Source organism: Aegilops tauschii, chromosome 3 (genome assembly GCF_002575655.3).
Source record: "Aegilops tauschii subsp. strangulata cultivar AL8/78 chromosome 3, Aet v6.0, whole genome shotgun sequence".
Lineage (NCBI taxonomy): Eukaryota > Viridiplantae > Streptophyta > Magnoliopsida > Poales > Poaceae > Aegilops > Aegilops tauschii.
In genome coordinates this window covers 272,640,778-272,655,482 of record NC_053037.3, presented here as the reverse complement: position 1 = coordinate 272,655,482, position 14,705 = coordinate 272,640,778, and the positions used below count along the sequence as shown (strand labels likewise).

The following is a 14,705-nucleotide window of genomic DNA, read 5'->3' as shown; positions in this document are numbered from 1 at the left end:
GTATATCGAGGAACACATGGATATTGTACGCTCCAATAACCCGGAGCAGACTGACCCCTGGATTAAACATACACACATGGCGACTTTCGGCAGTTGCTTGCAAACACATGCCATGAATGAGCCCACTGTTGGAGATGAATTGTACTTGTTGGCCAAGTCACCATCTTCGACTATATTGACTTACAAAGGGTACGAGGTAAATGGGAATACATTTTACACGATCGCTCAAGATAAAAGAGCACCAACCAAAAATGTGGTGTCCGCTTTGATGTAACAAACAACAATACGAAAAAGGACACATATTATGGTTACATAGAGGAGATATGGGAACTTGACTATGGACCTTCTTTTAAGGTCCCTTTGTTTCGGTGCAAATGGGTCGATCTGACAGGAGACGGGGTAAAGTTAGACTGGCAGTACGGAATGACAATAGTGGATCTCAACAATCTTCGGTACATAGACGGCCCATTCGTCCTAGCCAATGATGTGGCACAGGTTCTCTATGTGAAGGACATGTCTACCAAACCGAGAAAAAGAAAAGATAAGGAAGTGAATACAACAGAAGATGAGCCAAAGCGCCACATAGTTCTTTCAGGGAAAAGAAACATCGTGGGAGTGGAGGACAAGACAGACATGTCAGAAGATTATGAAAAGTTTCATGAAATTCCTCCCTTCACGGTGAAGACTGGCCCAAGCATCCTGTTAAATGATGAAGATTCTCCATGCTTACGGTGCAAAGGGACACACGCGCAGAAAAAGTTTTATACCCCAAGATCCCACTCTGGGACGGCTTCACCGTCATCACTTTCTCTCTAGTGAGTTTCCGGACTTATAGCTGGAAAGTCCCACTTCCGACAAACCAGAGGGAATTTTTGTAAGAGTTAGGGTATATATGTGTTTTGAAATTTTGGCATTTGAAACATGATGTATTTTGCAAGGTTGATGCGGGACCTGATGATGGCCCTTCATCGATGTGAAATGTTGCTACAATGTAAAGTTGCTCAAACTAGAAAATGGACACAGATGATTTTGAGGGAATTTTATGATGTTATCTTGTTCTCCAAGACATGAGACTTATGCTACGTTCATAGTTTGGGTCTTATCCATCACATCATTCTCCTAATGATGTGATCCCGTTATCAAATGACAACTCATATCTATGGCTAGGAAACCACAGCCATCTTTGATCAACAAGCTAGTCCGGTAGAGGCTCACTAGGGACATGTTGTTGTCTATGTATCCACACATGCACTTGAGTTTCCAGTCAATACAATTGTAGCATGGATAATAAATGTTTATTATGAACAAGGAAATATAATAATAACCACTTTATTATTGCCTCTAGGGCATATTTCCAATAGTTTTTTATGTCTAGTAGGTGTATTGTCGGTTGGGCATGGATAAAGGATTGCTACACAGGACAGAGGCTTCATGACCGTCCTTTGGCCTCCCCGTGGGTTTCATTGAGCGTGTGACGGCAGAAGGAAAAGGTATCGACAAAGCTCCTGCGCAGTACAGTTGGAGAAGACATGTTGTGAAAGCATTTTTTTTAGAACACAGTATAGACGCAAGCGCTCATATATGCAGGAATAGTGCAAGCACGAGGACTTAAATCCTAATGGGCTGGTGATACCACTTTCCTCCTAACCATTCAATCGCAAGTTGATTCACGGTTGTGAAAACATTTGCTTGGTGGAAAAAGATGTTCCTTCAATTGCCACGAACTGGCGTGTGTTGTTGCTTCAATAAAAAATGTGGTTAGACGTTCCCTTTTTATGTCTATTGTTAGTCGTTGTGGCTTATTCAAGATAATTTTGTACTTTAAACCCCATTTATTCGATAATTCAAATTATTTTTCTAAATAATGGTTTTTGTGCCTTACTGTTTGTCGAGTCGTGTGGGTTACCCATTCAGAGGTGCCTGCTCGGTCATGATTTTCACACGGCCGTCCATCGGGTTGATGGTCGACTGCTACGTTCGGATGGCCGAGCAGCACTTGTTGATTCGTTGTCGAGGGTTTGTTGATATTCCGATTTAATAGTTGCAAATAATTCTAGCAAAATACTCCCCAGCTTGCGATTATTATGACAAGTCGTAACAATGATATGATGATAAACATTGTCCTTCACAAACAGACTTTCATGTCATCAAAGAGAGCTATCCGCAATGATCATCCTCAAGGCAGATAGAAACACAGTAACAAAATCATTTATCCATGCGATCGACTGGCAAGATGAACCAAGCTGACTATCGATGGTCAAGTGCGACCAACGTCAACATGAAGCATACATGCAGACGGACAGGCAACAGATGTAGAAGACCGGGAGAGATGGCAGATCACGCCATTTGGCCAGCCATAGTGGTCGAACGATATGCAGCACAACACATGGTCCATTTAGCCGCTTACCGCTAGCTATGCGCTAGTGTTCATTACATTGCTTGGTGTGCCAAGTAACAAGTGTTGAATAAGTAATGGATGAGAACATACATGCTTGTCCGGGGCGTGCTTCTAAGGGTGTTATGTTCGTTGTGTACGACGATGTGTCTGTTGGTCTTTAGGTTGGTTTCTCGTCGATACGTCGTTGGCGATTAATTAGTTTTTGTGCGATGGCCGTGAAGTCGTTGTCCATTCCATCGCACGCCAGGGGCCATGTCAAGGCGGTGCATACGGTGCTATGCGGCAGCTTGTGCACGTGTTTTTGCCCGGCATGGTACACAGAGAGTGCTCCCAGAGAGGATAAAGATCTCTAGCAGTGCACATGCTAACGGTGATGTGACGGTGGCCTAATCTTTCAATGAGGGTGGGATAACTATCGATTTGGTGGATTTTGATCTTGGCAATCCGGCTATATCGTACCTGACGATACGCCTCGACAATCGCTAAACCAATCTCCAATGGTTATTGACGTTGCCGTAGGCACGATCAACCTGGACAACGAGGATCGAGTCCCTGCAAGCAATCAAAGAATCGGCAAGAACAAAAGTGAATTGCAACCTGAAATTGCGGATGAAAAATTAAGCACACGAACTAGATCAGAAGTTGGGGTTCCACTGTGGATCTGACAAGGCGGTAGTCCTACACATCTCGTATATGCAAATTGCGGCGATGGTTAGACAATACAATAAAACCCGAGTCTAAAACCCTAACGTAGACTAGGTATTTATTAAAGAAGGACGTACGGTCCCAGTCGGTTCGTTGTGCCACGGGCGCCGTACCGTACGGAGGCCGGAAACTGCATGCTTGCTTCGGTTGACTTGATGACGTGTTGGCCCGTCATGGGGTAACGCACCAAGAAGTCCTTTGGACCAACACGATTACTCCTCTTGAAACATTGAACCAAAACAAAATTGTCTGACCCTGTAGCGTTGCCTCCTTGCACTGTATGCATGATGGATGAGATGGATGATTCGATGATGGAAGGCATGCATGCACATGCATGTATGTGCTCCATGCACATGAATGAACACACTTGTGGCTACTCCTCATCTTCACACGGGGCTTGCAAAAATATTCTATTATTCTACATAATTATTAATAGAAATCACCTGATTATTGTATATGAGGATAATATTTTTGGTCGTATCTGTAGAGGCCATGTCCACATCATCATCCTTTTCTTGAAAACAAAGTCATCCTCGACTTTGAATAATCTAAAAATAGACTTTATCCGTAGTTCTTGAACTTGTCGCTGAATCTTCTTGGTCTCATCTGGATTAGTCTGGTACAGCGCATGGTTGGGTAGTGAGGCGCCAGGTATCAAGTTAATTTGGTGTTCAATTCCTCTCATAGGTGGCAGCCCCGGTGGTACTTCCTTTGGGAAAACATCATGATACTCCTGCAAAAATTAGCGACAACAAGAGGCAAAGAAGGAGGCATATCCTCAAAGGAAAACAAAACTTCTTTCCATATAAGAGCATAACATTCATATGTTTGAGCATCTAACTCAAAAATTTCAGCACATGTAGCTAAGAAAGAAGCACCCTTCAATTTAATTTCTTTAGATGTGCTAGGATCAGATTTGTACATCTTATTAAATTGTTCTAACTCATGAATAACTTTCTGATTTTCAGAATTAGTACGCTCAATATTTGTGTTTCTGCTAGCCCTAGCAAGATCATCTTTTAAAATTTGCTCAGGAGACATAGGGTGTAGAATGATTTTTTCCTTTAGTGTGAAAGTGTACTGATTAGTTCTATCATCATGTAAACATTGTTTGTCATACTGCCATGGCCTTCCTAGTAACATAGGACAAGCTTGCATAGGCACAATATCACAGTCAATAGTATCATGGTATGAACCTAAAGAAAAAGGAACTCTCACCATGCGTGTTACCTTTACTTTTCCACCACCATTAAACTATTGAATGTAGTAAGGATGTGGATGTTGTCGGGAAGGTAGGGAGAGCTTCTCCACCATGTCAATGCTTGCTAAATTGTTACAACTCCCTCCATCAATGATTATGCGAACTGAACGATCGTTGACGACTCCTTTGATGTGGAAGAGGTTGTGACGTTGATCCTTCTTTGCTTTGACAATCTAAGCACTAAGGACACGATGTGATATGAGACTCATGTACTTATCAGCGTCTTCGGCAGTCACATGTTCTTCCTCTTGTGTCGGTCTTGTGTCATCGTCTTCATGTGCAGCGAGCAAGGCATATGTATCTTCATCAAAATCACGAGCGGAGTCGTAGTCGCTGTCTTCACGAATGATCAATACACGCTTATTAGGACACTCCTTCATGACATGGCCAAATCCCTTACAAGTGTGGCACTGGATATCCTTTGTTCTTTTGGAGGAAGCGGACTATGATGATGAACTATCTATTGGAGTTGGTGTAGTACTTTTCATCTGTGCTGAAGTGTGTGATGCTGAAGTTGATGAAGTAGGCCCCGGTCTAGAGGTTGCAGGTGCTGTCGTAGAGGTGCGAGTGGACGGGGCAGCACGGGTGCGTGGCGCCCATGTGGAAGTATGACCTGCAGAAAAATTAGAACGCATTCTCGAACGATCCTGCACTTCATGTTCAACATGTATAGCAAGATGGAATAAACAGGTCATCGAATGATAATCCTTATAAGCAAGTATGTCATAAATTTCTCTATTCAATCAACCCAAGAACCTAGCCATAGAGGCTTCCTTGGTCTCAACTAAACCACAACATAACATGCCCATTTGCAATTCTTGATAATATTCTTCCATGGATTTGGATCCTTGGTTCAAACATTGTAGTTTATTTAACAAGTCACGTTCATAATAACCGGGAACAAACCGGTGACGCATGATTAATTTCAAAGCTTCCCAAGTGGCACGAATATTATTAGGATGTTTGCGACAATGTTCTCGCCACCAAACAGAAGCAAAATCACTAAATTCACTAGTTGCAACCCTAACTCTTTTATCATCGGGAAAATCATGGCAAGCAAATTTTTGATCAACTAATAATTCCCAGTCAAGATACATATCTGGATCGTATTTCCCATCAAAAGGAGGCATGAAAAATTTAATTTTACCCAAAGAGTCGTCATGGCCACGTACCTGAGGATGCTGGTGTCGTCCCATACCTTGTTGATTATTGCGTAGTCGACGATGATCACGATCATTGTTAACATTAACTGCATCAGGATCCTCGGAATCACCATCATAGTTGTCATCTTGGTTGTCCTCATGCGGGCCAACTATAGAATTAGCGTTGCGAGGACGGGGCTGGTCGACGGGATCGGTTTATGAAAGAGGGTGCCTTGGGGTCCCCTGGGAGCACCCGACAAGCTCGTTTTAGACCTGTGTTGGTGGATGGAAGACACGGAGCGACAGTGGAGGCGGCACCCAGATGGGCATCCTGGGCATCGAGACGTTTCATAATAGATGCAAGTGTTTGAGTGAACGTCTCATTGCTATCCTCGATCGACTTGAGACGCTTATCAAGTGCGCCCTTGAACGCTATGAACCGCTCAGTGTATGCATGCACATCCTCTTCAAGGCGTGTCACCATGGCTTTCATGTTGTCTTCGTCGCCTGCCATGGTTAGGATGGAACAAGAACACAATCACAAGTATATTGCTCCTATAGTAACTACAGTGAGGCGGTGTAAAATGTCTCTCAACTCCCTAACAATTACCAAGCTCTTACCAGTTCTTACCGTGCTGCAGTGGTTGTCGATCGTTGGTGATGTCAAAAGTGATCAAAAGATTGATATAGCGATTACCAAGGGACCGAACAAGGTGCAATATAGGAAGTGGAGCTTGGTGAAGGTTTCCTCAACTCACAATATGTGGCACAATTAAGCAAAAAGTAATGCAAGTTGAATAATTGCTCAAACTCCTAACTAGTGTTGGCAGTCGACTAGTAAGAGAGAAAACAATCTAAGCCCAGATACGAAATCATGTGAGTGGAAACCGATGAAAAGGTAATAGCAAGGATTCTTGGCGGGTGTGCAGACCCAAACATCTAGGGGGACTGGGAGTAATCGATCTTCATAAGCATGGCATTGCACTCAGATTGAGATGGGAATGGCTAAAGAGAACAGACGAATCGAGACCATGGCAGGGGCTTAGCGCGATGATTGACAAGCAGACGCAGGAGGCGTCCGCGAGTCTGGTGCGTTGGAACATTGGAGATGGATCAAAGATCTTGTTTTGGAAAGACAGGTGGATAGATGGATACATTGTCCGGGAGATAGCGCCTTTACTTGCAGAGAAAGTCAGGACATAAGTGGCAAACAGGCGATTGGTGAGCAAGGGGTTGTACATGCATGCTTGGACGAATGACATTGGAGGCGAGCTAGATACAGATGGGCTGGCTCAATTCATCAGACTCTGGGATAAGCTGATAGATGTCCATCTGCTGCAGGACGTGGAAGATAGGCCGGTCTGGGCTTGGAACTCCACTGGAAAGTACACGGCCGCCTCGGCTTACAAGATGATGTGTGAAGGGGGGATTAGGTTTTAGGTGGCGGCGGCGATTTGGAAGTGCTGGGCGCCGCTGGGTTGCAAAATTTTCATATGGTTGGCCATCTTGCACAGGCTGTGGATGTCCAATAGGCACGCACGCCATGGGCTGCAGCCTGCAGGACACGATGTCGCCATGTTATCTATGCGAGCAGGAGGAGGACACGGTAGAACACATGCTGATGCAATGCGTGTTTGCCAGACAGGTTTGGCATCAATGCTTCCTGGAGACGGGGACTAATTTATCACTACTGCCAATTGGGCAAGAATCCCTGCAGGATTGGTGGGCCACATCTAGGAAGCAGGTGGTGAAGGCACAATGCAAGGAATTCGACGCTTTTGTTATGCTAGTGTGCTGGTGCATTTGGAAGCAGAGAAACGGGAGAGCTTTTGGTAGGAATGATATTTGTAATGAGCAAGGCATAGTTCAGATAATACTTAGAGAGCGGCACCTTTGGGCGATCGCGAGAGGGAGGGGAGTGCAAACTGGTAGTGAGTAGTCCGCTAGGTGGTTCGAAGTAGGGGAGAGTAGGCTTGCCATGGACGAGGCCTGCATTCTGTAATCCTCTTGTAAATATTTTCTCTCTTCTATAAAGCTAAGGTATGCTTTTGGCGTACTCTCAAAAAAACTTGTACTACTAGAGCTGCAAAAGCTAATCAAATAAAACAAGACATTGTCCTCACGAGTGATGCTACCTGCATGCATGCAAGATCGTGCAAATAATTCAGAGAGCAGACACAACGGTGGTGGACAGCAAAGGGTACAGCGGCGTTGGATGGCAAAGGAAACAGCAATGAATAGGTGGACGTATGTCACGGGTGAAGTGTGCGTGGAAGGATGGATGGGCGGACGCGCGGTGTCAGACATGAATGATCGTGTGTCTTGCCGTTCGCATAAGCTGCCACTGTGCGGGCGATGATACTCTGCGACCGAATCAATGCCTAATAAAAATATAGCAAAGGAAAATAAAGGCGTTGAGAAATAAGTTTTTTTGGAACGGCCATGACAGAGGAAAATATGGTGGACAAAAGAGGATCGATCTAGTAGATAATTTCTCCCAAACCAATCTAAACCAGCATGAATTCTAGGATGAATACAACCAACAATTCAACTACGCAAATACGAGATGCAAAAATTGCTAAAGGCTAAAAAGGTGGGTGTAACGAATGAACTAATCTAATTTGTTTTTGGCTTTTTCATGGGTTTATAGGACAAAAAAATAAACTAATCTATGAAAACTGTAAATCTCTCACCGATGAACCTGAAAACTGATACCACTTGATGTGACGGTGGCCCGTGAGTGGGGATAACTATCGATTTGGTGGATTTTGACCTTGACGATCCAGCTATACCGTACCTTACGATACGCCTCGACAATCGCTAAACCAATCTCCGATGGTCATTGACCTTGTCGTAGGCACGATCAACCTGAACAACGAGGTTCGAGTTCCTGCAAGCAATCGAAGAACCGGTAAGAACAAAGGTGAATTGCAATCTGAAATTACGGATGAAAAATTAAGCACACGAACTAGATCAGAAATTGGGGTTCCACTGTGGATCTAACAAGGCGGTAGTCCTACACGTCTCGTTGATGCAAATTGTAGCGATGGCTAGACAATACAATAAAACCCGAGTCTAAAACCCTAACGCAGGCTAGGTATTTATTAAAGAACGGCGTGCGGTCCGAGTCGGTTCGCTGTGCCACAGGCGCCTTACCGTACGGAGGCCGGACACTGCATGCTTGCTTCGGTTGACTTGATGACGTGTTGGCCCGTCGTGGGGTAGCACACCAAGAAGTCCTTTGGACCAACACGTTGCTCCTCTTGAAACATTGAACCAAAACAAAATCATAAATACTTGTTAGTGCAGCTGCACTATTTGGTTGGAGCGAGCGCACCCGTCTAAGCCGTCTGATCCTAGTTTTCTTAATGCGATTACATTGCTATTAGTCCCATGCGTTTCAAAAGACGATACGTGACAAAATAGAAAAAGCACCTGGTCGGGTGGTCCCCTCACGTCTTCACGTTCCCATCCGCCCCGCTATTCAGCAAGATTCCACGTGCATACATTTATTTGGAGCTTCAAAATTTTCTAAAATCTATAACTTTTGACTCGAGTGTCGAATTTCAATTCCGTTTTCACCATTGTGTTTGTCACGATGAGTTCTTCAAAACTAGATCTCATATTGGTATGTTTCGATAAACCTTTTTTAAGCAACTTTGGATGCTGCAGAGGCAACTTTAGTGCTATAAAAAAGCAACTTCTTCTTAGTATGCGTAGTATATGATCGCCTATCAACGAAAATCCCTTTGAAGTTGACTACCATGACTACCAAGTTAACTACCTTCACCCTTTAAGTTTCCTACCATAACTAGTAAGTAGTCTATCATAAATAGCTTCGCCTCTAAGTTCATAGTATTGTAGGCAACTTAGTTTTCAAGGTAGGCTAACAATATCCTAAGGTGGCTACCATGACTAGCTAGTAGCTTAACATCATCCTTAGTTGCATACAACTTAGTTTCATATATAGGCGACTTTGGACATAAGTTGCTAACGCTACTGAGCGTGCACTTGTGGGCTAGCCAGGTCGCGAGTGTTAGATGAGAAGTTGCATAGGGGGTAATGACAAGGGGACGGATTAGACAATTGCCCACAAACCTACGCAAGTTCTTATTTTTGGTTGATTAGTCTGCGAAAATCATTAAAATCTTCAGATATAATGATGCAAAACACACATGAGTTGGCTAGCCAGGTCAAAACTAAACCCCATATGGATATGTTTCTTTGATTTTTTTCCAAAAGCAACTTTGACTCTAGATGAGGCAACTTTAGTGCTAAACAGAAGCAACTTCACTCCTAAAAATAACTAATTAGCAACAATAAGCAACTAACTAACAATACAGAACAACTTCTAAACAGAGGTAGATAATATCACATTACCTTCATAAGCAACTTTCCTTCAATAAGAGGCAACTTCAGTGCTAAAAGCAGGCAACTTCACTACATTTTGTGTCCTAGTTAATTTTATGTAACACTCTCCTAACTTCCTCACCGGTACTTCTAAGTTGCCTATTGTTCATGCTCGTATGTCATAGTTTGTTTCTAAATGGCTTATAATACTATGATGTCGTCTACAGATGATGCTCCTGTGTCCGCTATTGCTAGTTATGGTAGACAACACGATGGTGAATCTTGGCCACTTCAGAGTGTTTGTAGGCAACTTAGAAAAATAATGATAAACAACTTCATAATATTGTAGGCAACTATTTTTGCAAAGTTAGGCAACTGAGAAGCAACTGTAGGCAACTAATTACCAACAGCAGGCAACTAGACATCAATATAGGCAATTTATATCATTTATAGGAAATTGAACATCAACTGTAGGCAACCAAGCATCAACAGTAGGCAATTAAGCAGCCATGATGGGCAAGTTGGGATAATGTTAGCAAAACTCACAGATACACATAGTGCAGTGAAGTTGCTTTGTATGTAGCACTAAATATGCCTTATGTTTTGTGTGTTTTTTCTCGATTTTAAGCAAACCAACCTAATAGTCAGTCCAACTAGGCGAAAAAGAAGAAGTTGCTTCCCTACAACACTATAGTTGCCCTCAAAAAATAGTTTCACGAAACCTACTCATAAGAGATCTAGTTTTGAAGAACTCGTCGTCAGAAACCTGATAGTGAAAACAGAACTGGATTTTGATGCTTGAATCAAAAGTTATGGCTTTTACAACTTTCAAACTCCCAAATAAATGCATGTGGGGACAGGATTTAGGCTGATTCAAACGGCACCCACGTGTGCTACGGGATTGATAGAGGCAAAGGTGTCCCGTCATTCGATGAGATGGTGGCTATCGTTTTGGAGGAAGTCGACTTTGACAATCCGACTACGAACGTGCGAGGACGTCGCGCCTTAGCAATCGCTAAACCAACTCCGAGAGGTTATTGACCATGCCGGAGCATGATCAACCTGACCACGAAGGTCTGTTTCCTGCAGGCAAACGAAGAACAAGCAAGAAACTAAGGTTGCAATCTGGATATTGCGAATATAAGAGAAAAGCTTTATTGATCAAGGTGGGGTTCTGTGATGTCTTTGTCTGGTCGTTGAACACAAACGAAGTACGCGAAGTTGCAGCTATGGCGAACTTTTAATCTAAACAAAACCCAGTCTAAACGACGCCCTAAGGGCTGTATATATGGAGGAACAGGAGGGAATTTCGTGGCCCTTGAGGGAGGGGTCCGAAACCAACCCTAACTCTTGTTTCCCCACACATACGGACTCTAAAAACAGCCTATACTTAAGTGTTTCGAAATTACATGGGTCTGGCCCAATAATAAGGTGATGCAGCACCTAGAATAGCCTATGGACGAATATTATGAAGTGGCATCTTGTATATTTCGTCCAAGGCTTCATGCACTCATTATGGGGGCCTCAAAGTCCTGAAATCATCACTTGTAACTCCGTTCTTGTTCCCCTCGCGCATGCCATCATCTCCATGCTTGGTCTTGCTCCAGTGTTCATCCCTCTTATCCATGACAGGCCCTTCATTTGTAAGCAAAACAAATGTATCCAATTTAGGAAGCATCATATTCTCATTAACATTAGAATCATTACCAAGAAATGAAAGTACCTGATAATTTAATTGGTGTGCGCGAGCTCTAGTAATTGGTCCAGTATGTATAGCAGCAGGGGCTGTGGATGTAACAATAGTATTGATGTCCTCATCAGAGATGTTGCGAAACAATTTCCTTTTCTAGCGTAGACAGCTAGACACAAGGACATGCATTTACTATATATGGCGGTGCGCTCCAGACAACAAACGAGCACAGCGGCGCTCCCTAGCCAAACAAATTGTCTACCTTGTAGCGCTGCCTCCTTGCACTGCATGCATGATGGATGAGATGGATGGTTCGATGATGGAAGGCATGCATGTTTGTGCTCCATGCACATGAACGAACACACTTGTGGCTGCTCCTCATCTTCACACGGGGCTTGTATAAATATTCTATTATTCTACATAAAATAAAATAAAGTGTTGTATTTCTATTCCGAGTAACAAAATAGTAATTTATATAATTATTAATAGAAATCACATTATTGTATATGTTTGGTCGTATCTGTAGAGGCCATGTCCACATCAAACAGGGGCAGAGTGGATTATATTTTCCCTATGGGATTGGCACCATCCAGCTCCGAAGGCGACATGAGGCCGCATGGATTGTTGCAGTGAGCCTAACATTTGAACAGATGGTCTTGGGTCCCAGTGATGTCATGTCGCTGGTCAAGCGGGTGTTTGCCTGGCGAGGTACACAAAGGGGGCTGCCAGATAGGACAGAGGTCTTTGGTCGGGCATATGCTAGCGTGGTTGAGTAGATTATATCCCCCGTGAGAGCTTGGTACCAGCCGACTCCGAAGGCTGCGCGCTTTGTTGTAGTGAAAGCAACGTTTGAACCGATGGTACTGGGTCAGAGTGATGTTGTGTCGCTAATAGATCCTGCGAGCCTATTTCGGGGTTACCATTGGTCAGAACGGTCGCGTTCACCATTGGATCTGCGTATAAGGGACATCCTCACAAATGCCAAGGAGAATTGCAGTAGTTTTATCAGCCATTTGCAAAGAAATCTCAACTTATTGATGTCAAGTTTTTTATAAAAAGATAAGGGCATAACACTAACACGTGCTCCTAAATCACACAAGGCAGTTTAACATAGTTGTTCTTAACTGAGCAAGGTATAGTAGGTATCCTTGGATCTCCTAATTTTTCAAGTATTTTCCATTTGAAAGAATAATTAGCAAGCATAGTGGATACATCAGCTTCGGATTTTTTTTATTAGTAACAATATCCTTATATACTTTTTTTTGAAACATATATCCTTCATACACTTAGTATAAGGAGGCATCTTAATAGCATCATTCAAAGGAACACGAAGAAATAGAGGTCTAAGCAATTCAACAAATTGATTAAATGCCTCTTCATCTCTAGATTTTAGTGTCTTACTAGGAAAAGACATATGTTTTTTGTACCCATGGTTCTCTCTCTCTCTACCATGTTTTCTAGCAACATAATCTCTTTTATCATATCTTGTATTCCTAGAAGGTGGATCATATAGGTCAACTTGAGGTTCTACTTCTACCTCCTTTTCAGGTTTATTATCATCATTAGGTGGAGCATCATTGTCAATATTATTATTATTATTATTATTATTATTATTATTATTATTATTATTATTATTATTATTATGCTGACTAGGTTCATGCACTTCACCATCTTGGGTTTCAGCATCAAAGAAAGATGTACTACATTGCATAATTTGGTGGAGAATGTCACTGTGCATCAAGCAATTTAAGCAATTCATGTATTCAAGCAAGGTGTGCATCAAGCAATTTAAGCAATTCATGCATTCAAGCAAGTATCCTGATTTGAATATAGAGCTTGGTCCCTCAGATATTTTTACCCTAAGCCGATTGATGGAGATTGCTAACGCTATGCGAAGGGCGAAGAGGAAGATCTAATCATGAGAGGCAAGGACTGTGATGAGCCATCTCAGCGAAGAAGCGGAGAAACAATAATCACTCGGGTCAAAATACGAATAAGCGTAAGTTGGATGTCAGTGACGATGTCAGTGACACCGAGCTCGTGGCGATGGCCAACGAGACTAGAAGGAGTGGACGCTTGATGTCTCAAATGTATCTATAATTTTTAAAGTTATTATGCTATATTCACATCATTTTTATTTGGACTAACACATTAATCTAGTGCCAAAGGCCAGTTCCCGTTTTCCAGTGTTTTTGTTTTTCAGGCCAAAAATTTCAGAGCAAAAAAAATCTGAACATTTTATCAAAATTCTTTTAGACCAAAAGACTCCACCAACCATAAGATGGACCCCAGGGAACGCACCAAGTGCCCTCGCGCCTCGTGGTCATGTGGTGGGGGGCGCGGAGGCTCGGAAGTCGGCTGAGGCTCTCCTTCCACGGCAAGAACGATCCTAAAATATATTAAAAAATATATCCTTTGGAATTTCGGCCTAATTCAAGTTATGGATCTTGAGCTATTTAGAAACGGTGATCTGCATCAAAAAAGTAGCGCGGAGCCATGAAACAGAGAGATCCAATCTTAGAGGGGACCTTCTCTCATGGTCATGTACTAGGTTTGGTTCCGGTTTATGCGATTTCAGAGTTCCAGACCGGTCCAGACAAATTTTATCCAATCCAGACATATTGGGACAATTTGATACACCACGGTTTGAGACATTAAGGACTATTTGATGAACAGCGATGGAGTTGTCCTTGCAAAGATAAGGTGGGACACGTGGGTCTCCACACGTTGTGAAGAAGCCGATATCCCTCCGTTTCCACAAAAAAGTAGCTAGACTTGAGTTTGCAACATTTGGTGATTTTTTTCCTCCGGTAATGCTATTCAGCTCAAGTTTGCTTGGAGAAGATGGCAAATCAAACGTTTTTATGGCAATTTATATTCTTTAGTTTGCAATCACCAAAAATCCTGGCAAAAAAAATGAACGGAAGTGATTTTGCCATATTCGCCAACTAAAGTTGACATGCTCGACAAACATGAATTGCCAGGCAAATCATTTGCAGTTGCCATGCTTCCCAGCTGACATTCACCGGATAAGAGGATCCTTTTATTTTGGAGTTTGCATATTACATATACTTGGTACAGACTTTTAAGTATAGACGGAGCCTTCAGGTGAAAATGTTAAGACATTATGTTTAAAAGGAAATAGAAAAGCGTGAGAGA

General features: G+C 42.7%; 1 long non-coding RNA gene across 1 annotated transcript; it reads right to left on the bottom strand.

The window, feature by feature from the left end:
• Nucleotides 1-10,991: 10,991 nt before the first annotated feature.
• On the bottom strand, nt 10,992-11,962 carry LOC141042371 (uncharacterized). The gene is made up of 2 exons (XR_012204880.1): nt 11,809-11,962; nt 10,992-11,641 (listed from the first exon to the last, which is right to left on the bottom strand). It is a non-coding gene; the product is annotated as an uncharacterized lncRNA (long non-coding RNA).
• Between the last annotated feature and the right edge of the window lie 2,743 nt (nt 11,963-14,705).